The sequence below is a fragment of the Vombatus ursinus genome, unplaced genomic scaffold (assembly GCF_900497805.2).
Source record: "Vombatus ursinus unplaced genomic scaffold, bare-nosed wombat genome assembly UNPS02014945.1, whole genome shotgun sequence".
In the NCBI taxonomy this organism is placed as follows: Eukaryota; Metazoa; Chordata; class Mammalia; order Diprotodontia; family Vombatidae; genus Vombatus; species Vombatus ursinus.
This window is the reverse complement of record NW_020954723.1, coordinates 13,192,899-13,201,391: the sequence shown is the minus strand read 5'-3', so window position 1 is coordinate 13,201,391 and position 8,493 is coordinate 13,192,899. Positions and strand designations below refer to the sequence as shown.

At 37.9% G+C, this 8,493-nt stretch overlaps 1 pseudogene; it reads left to right on the top strand.

Moving 5' to 3' along the window:
• Positions 1-4,688: 4,688 nt before the first annotated feature.
• On the top strand, positions 4,689-5,555 carry LOC114029991 (annotated as a pseudogene).
• The last annotated feature ends 2,938 nt before the right edge of the window (positions 5,556-8,493 follow it).

Genomic DNA, 8,493 nt, shown 5'->3' with positions numbered 1-8,493 from the left:
GTTGAAAAGAGTGCTTGTGGTCACTCAGAAACCAGAGCATAGTACAGAAAAGTAGTAAACACACCTCTCCCTAGGTCATACTACCTTGGAAAAGCCCAAAACTTGCAAATTCCTAGAATTATCTCTGAAAACAACTACACAAAAAATCTGAAGGTTGGGACAGCACACCCTCTACCCTGGAACCAGAGCCCTACTTTAGGGTATGGTTAAAATTCAAGAAATAGGCTGGAAAATGAGGGGGGGAAATGAAAAAAAAATCTGTTCATAGAAAGTTACTATAATGCCAAAGAAGATCAAAAACATACTAAGAAAACAGCAAAATCAAAACCCCTGCATCCAAATCCTCCAAGTAAAATGTGAATTGGTCTCAGGACATGGAAGAGCTCAAAAAGGATTTTAAAACCAGGAGAAGTAGAGGAAAAATTGGGAAGAGAAATGAGAGTGATGCCAGAAAATAATGGGAAAAAAAAATTTTAAAAAGAGCCAACAACTTGGTAACAGAGGCACAAAAAATCCTGAAAAAAATAGCACCCTAAAAAGAATAGACCAAATGGTAAAAGAGACAAAAATCCAATGAGGAGAAGAATACCTTGAAAGGCAGAATTGGCCAAGTGAAAAAGGAGATACAAAAGCTGACTGAAGAAAATAATTCTTTAAAAAAATAATTCTTTAAAAGTTAGAATCGATTTGGCTGCTAAACTGAGAAAAAAAAATTGGTAGTATAGATATTTCCTGGGAGTAGAAGGAGATGGATTTTTAAATTTTTTTCCCTTGTTTTATTAATTTATTTATTTTTAATTTTCAACATTTACTTCCACAAGATTTTGAGTTCCAAATTTTTTCCCTATCTCCTACCTCCCCCCACCCTAAGATGGTGTGCATTCTGAATATTCCTTCCCCTAATCTGTCCTCCCTTCTATCTCCCCCATTCTCATATCTCCTTCCCCTTCTATTTTCCTGTAGGGCAGGATAGATTTCTATACCCCATTGCCTGTATATCTTATTTCCCAGTTGCATGTGAAAATAATTTTTAACATTTGTTTTTAAAATTTTGGGTTCCAAATTTTCTCCTTTCCTCCCTCCCCACCCACCTTCATTGAGAAGGCAAGCCACTCTATATAGGTTATACATGTGAAGTCATTCAAAACACTTCCACAGTAGTTATGTTGTGAAAAACTAACTATATTTCACTTCATCCTATCCTACCTCCATTTACTCTATTCTCTCTTTTGACCCTGTCCCTTCTTGGAAGTGTTTGCTTCTGATTACCCCCTCTACCAATCTGTACTACCATCTATCATCCCTCTGCCCTCTTGTCCTTTCCCCCCCAATTTTCCTGTAGGGTAAGATAGATTTCCATAGCCAATTGAGTGTGTATGGTATTCCATGTTTAAGCCAAATCCTATGAGAATAAGATTCACTCATTCCCTCTCACCTTCCCCTTTCCCCTCCACTATAAAAGCCTTATCTTATCTGTTTGATGTGATATAATTTATCCCATTCTACCTCTCCCTTTCTCTTTCTCCCAGTATAATCTTATCTCACCCTTTAATTTTATTCTCCAGATATCACACCTTCATCTTCAACTCACCCTGTGCCATCTATCTACCTATCTATCCATCTATCTATCTATCCATACATACATATAATTTTTCCCTCCAACTACCCCTAACACTGACAAAGGACTCATGAGTTACAAATATCATCTTTCCATGAAGGAATGTAAACAGTTCAACCTTAATAAGTTCCTTATGATTTCTCTTTCCTGTTTACCTTTTCATGTTTCGCTTGAATCTTGTATTTGTAAGTCAAATTTTCTATTCAACTCTGGTCTTTTCATCAAGAATGCTTGAAAGTCCCCTATTTCACTGAATGACCAACTTTTCCCCTGAAAGATTATATTCAGTTTTGCTGAGTAGGTGATTCTTGGTTGTAATCCTACCTCCTTTGCCCTCTGGAATATTATATTCCATGCCCTCCAGTCCCTTAATGTACAAGCTGCTAAATCTTGTGTTATCCTGATTGTGTTTCCACAATAATTGAATTGTTTCTTTTTGGGTGCTTGCAGTATTTTCTCTTTGACCTGGGAACTCTGGAATTTGGCTATAATCTTCCTAGGAGTTTTCCTTTGTGGATCTCTTTCAGGAGGTGATCAGTGGATTCTTTCCATTTCTATTTCACCCTCTGGTTCTAAAATATCAGGGCAGTTTTCTTTAATAATTTCTTGAAAGATGACGTCTAGGCTCTTTTTCTGATCATGGCTTTCAGATAGTCCAATGTTTTTAAATTTTCTCTCCTGGATCTATTTTCCAGATCAGTTGTTTTTCCAATGAGATATTTCACATTGTTTTCTATTTTTTCATTCTTTTGGATTTGTTTTACAGTGTCTTGATTTCTCATAAAGTCACTAGCTTCCAATTGCTCCATTCTAATTTTTAAGGAAGTATTTTCTTCAGTAAGCTTTTGGACTTTCTTTTCCATCTGGCCAATTCTTATTTTTAGGTCATTCAACTCCTCCTTGGCTTTTTGGACCTCTTTTGCCATTTGGGTTAGGCTATTTTTTAAGGTGTTATTTTCTTCAGTATTTTTTTGGTTCTCCTTTAGCAAGCTGTCTTGCATCACTCTCATTTCTCTTCCCAGTTTTCCCTCTACTTCTCTTACTTGTTTCTCAAACTCCTTTTTGAGGTCTTCCATGGCCTGGGAATGATTCATATTTTTCTTGGAGGCTTTGGATGTAGGAACTTTGACTTTGTTGTCTTCTTTTGGTTGTATGTTTTGATCTTCTCTCTTGACAAAAAAAGATTCTGTGGTCTGACTTTTGGACCTTTGTTTGTTCAAGTTCCCAGCCAATTATTTGAGTTTTAAACTCTTTGTTAATGTAGGGGTCTGCTTCCAGTGTGGAAAATATACTGTCCCATGCTTTGTGGGTTTTGTGCAGGTGTTTTCAGAGATATTTTTAGGGACCTGTAAATTTTCAGTTCTTCCAAGGTGGCATGGTAAGGGGTGAGGTGTTTACTCCTTTCCTGGCCTGTGCTCTGATCTATGAGTGACCCCAAGCACTCTATTGTGCCTTGGAACTGTGAGGAGTATTTCTTTTCCACCGCCACTACAAGCTCCACCATGACAGCACTCCTCCTCATGCCAGGACTGCCACCCAGAACTGATCCAGATCCAAGCATGCACAAAGCAAGAGAATCCTACACCAGCAGAGAGATCCCTAAAATCCCTCTCTGATAAGTCACTTGGATTCCCCCTCAGTCTGTGGGCCAGAAGCCCCACCTGGGGCTAACCTGGGGCCTGAGACTGGGACAGAACTTCTCTCTCTCACCACTGTCACAGACTTTTCCCACTGATCTTCTAGTTGTCTTTGGTGTTCATGGGTTCAGAAGTCTAGAAACCACCACAGCTGCCCATGATTCAGTCTTCTGAGGTTCACTGAGGCCTACGTTGCCTGCCCTCTCATGCCAAACTGCGCTCCTATCCCTGTCCAGTGTGACATACCTTTCTGATCAACCATCTAGGCTGTCTTGAGCTGTAAATTTGTTTCACTCTGTCTTTTGTGTGTTCTGCTGCTTTAGAATTTGTTTAAAGACATTTTTTATAGGTATTTGGAGGGGTTTGGGGGAGAACTCAACCAAGTCACTGCTTTTACTCCACCATCTTGGCTCTGCCCCCACAAGTCACTGCTTTTACTTTGCCATCTTGGCTCCACCCCTGAGACAGACTCTTTTTTCAAACTGTTAAAACCTATAAATATTTGTAGGCAGAAAGAAAATAGTAGTGGATAGGGAAAGGGTGACGATACATGAAAGAAATGGAATAGTTGAAGGAACAAGATCCTGGAGGGATCAGAATAGAATCACATGTAACTGAAGATCTAGATCTAAAAATAAGTCTAAGGTTGTACTTCTTCCTCTCAATTAGAAAGAATGGAAGAGAATATTTACATGAACTCAAATAGTCTTTTGGTGTAGAAGAATCTAGCTTCTTGCTCTTATCATTTTATATATGGGAAGTAACTCCTGATAGAGAGATAGATACTAGAACCACTATCCAACAATTTAGTTCTCTTGGGGTGGCATTTGGAGTCTCAAAATTATTCTCACAATATCTTCTCTTTGGCATGTTCATAAAAGGAATGCTCCTAATTTTCCCAAATATGACAATTCATTTACTCATTTTTAATATCTCTCAAGAATATTCTAAGAATGCCAGTTTAACTCTCTTTCTCTCCAAGATTCCTTTCCTTCTCACTTAATGATACAGTAACAATATCCATAATCTCTGTGAGAGGGGATATTTATGTTGAGGTTTTACACAGATTTTTGGCTATGTGCTCTGTAAAAGAGATTATCTGGTCAAGGAATAGGAATGACACATTACAAATAATGAACCCATGTCCTCACTGACAATCTCATAATGTTAATTCTAGTTATGCCACATCACAGCTTCAAGAATCTTCAGTTCTTGCCTTTATTAAAAAATATGGAGGGCACAGTGCACCCATCCCTATTGTCCATTATGAGGGACTAGAGTTCCCAGAGCTGGAACCGAAGCTGGAGCCGGAACCAAAGCCAGAGCCAGTGAGGAGCACATTTGCCTAGGACCCAGACTTTCATGTCTGTGACACAAAATGACCCTCACAGTGAAGATTCTCATCCTTAAAGAAGAACAAACCAAATGTTGTGATGAACATGCTACTGAATCATACCTCTGTCATTCCAGCTGAAAATGCTACCTCTATCAGGATCTCCAGGAGTGAGATCAAAGAAAAAGATAGAGAAGAGCAGAATGAGAAGACTTTGAGGCATTCCATAAGTTTTTCAAGTCACATTTCTGAGGCTGGAAGTCCAACATGCTCATTAACTCACCATGGCTTCTCTCACACATCTGTTACCACATCTAACCAAGACATCTGCAGGACATATCACTGTGAAGGAGTTGATGAGAATCCTCTTATTACACCCTGTCACTGCACAGGAAGTCTTCATTTTGACCACCAAGCCTGCCTATAACAGTGTATCAAAAGTTTGGGCACCTGATCCTGTGAACTCTGCAAATACGAGTTTATAATAGAGACCAAATTAAAGTCTTTAAGAAAATGGGAAAAAAAAGCAGATGACATCCAGTGAACAGAGGAAAATCATGTGCTCTGTAACATGCTATGTCATTGCAATCACATGTGTGTTGTGGTCCTTGTATGTCCTCATAGACCAGACTGCTGAGGAGATTAAGCAGGTGCAGACAACTGGGCCCTAGAATGTCCCTTGTGGACTAAACTGGTGGTCATGGCCATACTTCACTGGTGGACTGCTCTTTATGTATGGACAATGCAAAGTATACATACAATTATGGAAGAGACTTAAAGCTTATAACAGAGTGATCTATATCCAGAACTGTCCAGAAACAGTAAAAAGAATGTCTATGAAAAACCTGCACTAACAGAGCCAAATTTCAAAAATAAAAATGGGCGGCATGAGGCCTGTCATTCTGACACAATTTCTTCCCATTACACAGAGCCTGAAGATCATAGAGTAGAACTTCTTCAAGTCTGAGAAGGGAAGTCTTCAAGTCTGAGAAAGGACTGTTTATTTTTTTCCCAGACATTCATGAAGAACTGAGATAACACTGTTTAACACTAACTGTATACCTTAAGAAAAGTCAGCCAACACCTTAGACTAGGTGGCAGTTGAATTTTTTATTATTTTCTGTTTTTCTAAATCATCTTCAACTTATCTTTTAATGGTGGCTTAACTCTTATGTTGAGTATCTTATGGGTGTGCTCTATGAGAAGGAATGGGAAAATGTAGGTGACTGGTGCTACTCTGCTGGTTTATTCATGGTCAACCAAGTTGTAAAACTAAAAGATGCATAGAAGGAAAGCAAAATACAGAATATTTATGAGTGGCCACACCATGAAGCCTGAATTGCATTTTTACAAAGAGTCCTTTCTTTCACTTTAACATCAAATACAACTAAGAACACTGGGAAAAAGCCAACTGTCACACAATGTCTTCATTACCCAAGAAGAGCCTGAGAAAGGTGCACTGGAGCCTTTGCATATTTCTGCCATTAACATCTCTCTTGAGTGGTCAGGTTATGATCTTGTTTTATATATAAAGATGAGTGACTCACAAAGCAAACAGCACTTTTAAAAACCTTTATTTTGTAATATGTGTGTCCAATTGGATTGAAACTTGAAAGAATGTCTCATTTCAAAACAGTCCTTTCAATACACTTGGCCCTTTCTTATAGGCTCTACAGACCTTTTTGCTTATGATATCTAAAATGTTTGTGATTTCCAAAACATCCCCACAGAATCTTTATGACCATAGTGGGAACAAACCCTAACATGGAGCTCTCACATGAAGAAGTTCATGGAAATTCATGGATGTAAGATGTTTATTTGAAAATATGATTTCCAAGGGTTTAATCTTATTTTTATCAAGATTATATATGACAACTGTAAACATGTACATTTAGACTATCCAGTCTTAGTTACAGAAATAAAAGGTAGTGTGTTATGACCTTAAAGGAGGGCAAGGGAATGAATGATCAGAAACTGGTTGACTTTCTTTTGATGCTAATTTGTATCCAAATTTCCCCAGTTTGTGTTACCTGGAAGAATTAATTTGAATTAAGAAGTCAATGTTTATCATGCCTGCAAAAAAAAAAAAGGAAATATGAATACCTTAATTTCACATTTATGTCCCTTAATAATCATGATTCCAGCCTACTTTACTGCACATTATTCCTATTATACACTTGTTTACTTGCTGTTTGCTGAAATCGAGAATTCCATTTGTGATTTTACAAAGGCTATCTCCTATGTCTGGAATGTACTTTCACCTCAGTTTCATCTCCTGGAATCCCTAGTTTCTCTGAAGACTTAGCTCTTGTGCCAACTCTTGTAGGAAACTTATACTATATAGCATAGTGGACAGAGTGCTGGAACTGGAGTCAAGAAAATGCATCTTGCCGAGTTCAAATCTGGCCTCAGATAGTCACTAGCTGTGTGATCCTGGGCAAGTCACCTAATCCTATTTGTCTCATTTTCCTCATCTGTAAAATGAACTGGAGAATGAAATGGCAAACCACTCCAGTATCTTAACCAAGAAAATCCCAAACAGGATCAGGAAGAGTCAGACACAACTGAAACAACTGAACAACAACAAACGGTTTTTAGTTCATTCTCTCACCTTGTCATGCAAACAGATCAGAATGCAAATGATATTTCACAGAAAAGTAGCACAATAACAAGTAGGATCATAATGTTCAATTTTATCTTTTATCTTGGTAGCTTAATACAATATTTTAAACAAAAGACTCTCAATAAATGCTTATATAGGATTGGTAGAAAATTAAAAGAAGTCCAGCATGTTAATTGGGTTGTCTGTGAAGGATTCCCAGGAGGAGACAGACAAAAGTCACATAAAAAGAGAAAGAATAGATGAGTTACAATCCATACCACTTGGAGAGAATGTCATATGCAATCAAAGATTAATTGAAACACTAAAGTAAACATACTATGCAGTTGTCATTTTTCTTTATTGCTAAGTTCTACTTTAAGGCTGCAATGTTTTGCCACCATGTTTTCACTACGTTGGGTTATATGGGTCCAGACTTTGATGGAACTGGGACACAATGTCATCTCAAGATATCAGAGGGGACTATGTTCTCAATAGCTTTTTGCTCCTAAAAGATCAGCAAGTCTGGTTCAGGGCTTCCTGCCAAAACCACTTTGGGCTTGCACCCTTGAAACTATCACAGTGGCTAAGAAGCTACTCCTAAGGAGATTTCAAAAGTTTCTAGATTTTCTAAGAATCCTCAAGAAGTTTCTGGGTTGGAAAAACTACTGGAAATCTAGCTTTTTCATAAACACTCCATCACACCAAGAACTGATAGGTGCATTAGTACCTACAGTTATGGTCTTAGGACAATCTGCTTACCTACTCACTTACCCACCATCACTATGAGAAATTCCTTTGCACTGCTGTTTTCTGAGGCCAACAATTGGCAGTTTGCTTTTTAAATTTTAGGTCTATTCTGAAGAATGTTTCATTTAGATAGAATCCTTTTCTCCAGGCATACATCTTAAAACTTCCCAAGGGGGAGGATAAAATACTGCTTACCTACTAGTAAAAAGGCATGTGGGGGGGAAATGCCATTCATAGTAGAAACAAAATCTCTGGAGGGTGCAATTGAATTGTTTGCTCCATTTTCTAAACTCACAAGCTTGTCTTGTACAAAAGGGAAGTTTACCTAGACATATATCCATTACTATATACTGGATTTCTTAGCTTTCTCTTAAAAATGATACTGATTTTATTCATGCTTGGTTGAGACAAGTCTGAATGTTGTGGTTGTGTTTCAATCTATCTATTGATAGGGCACTAACACCAGTCACAGAAATTTTAAATTACATCAACACCGTCTTTTAATGAAGTCTTTCTTTCTTTCTTTCTTTCTTTCTTTCTTTCTTTCTTTCTTTCT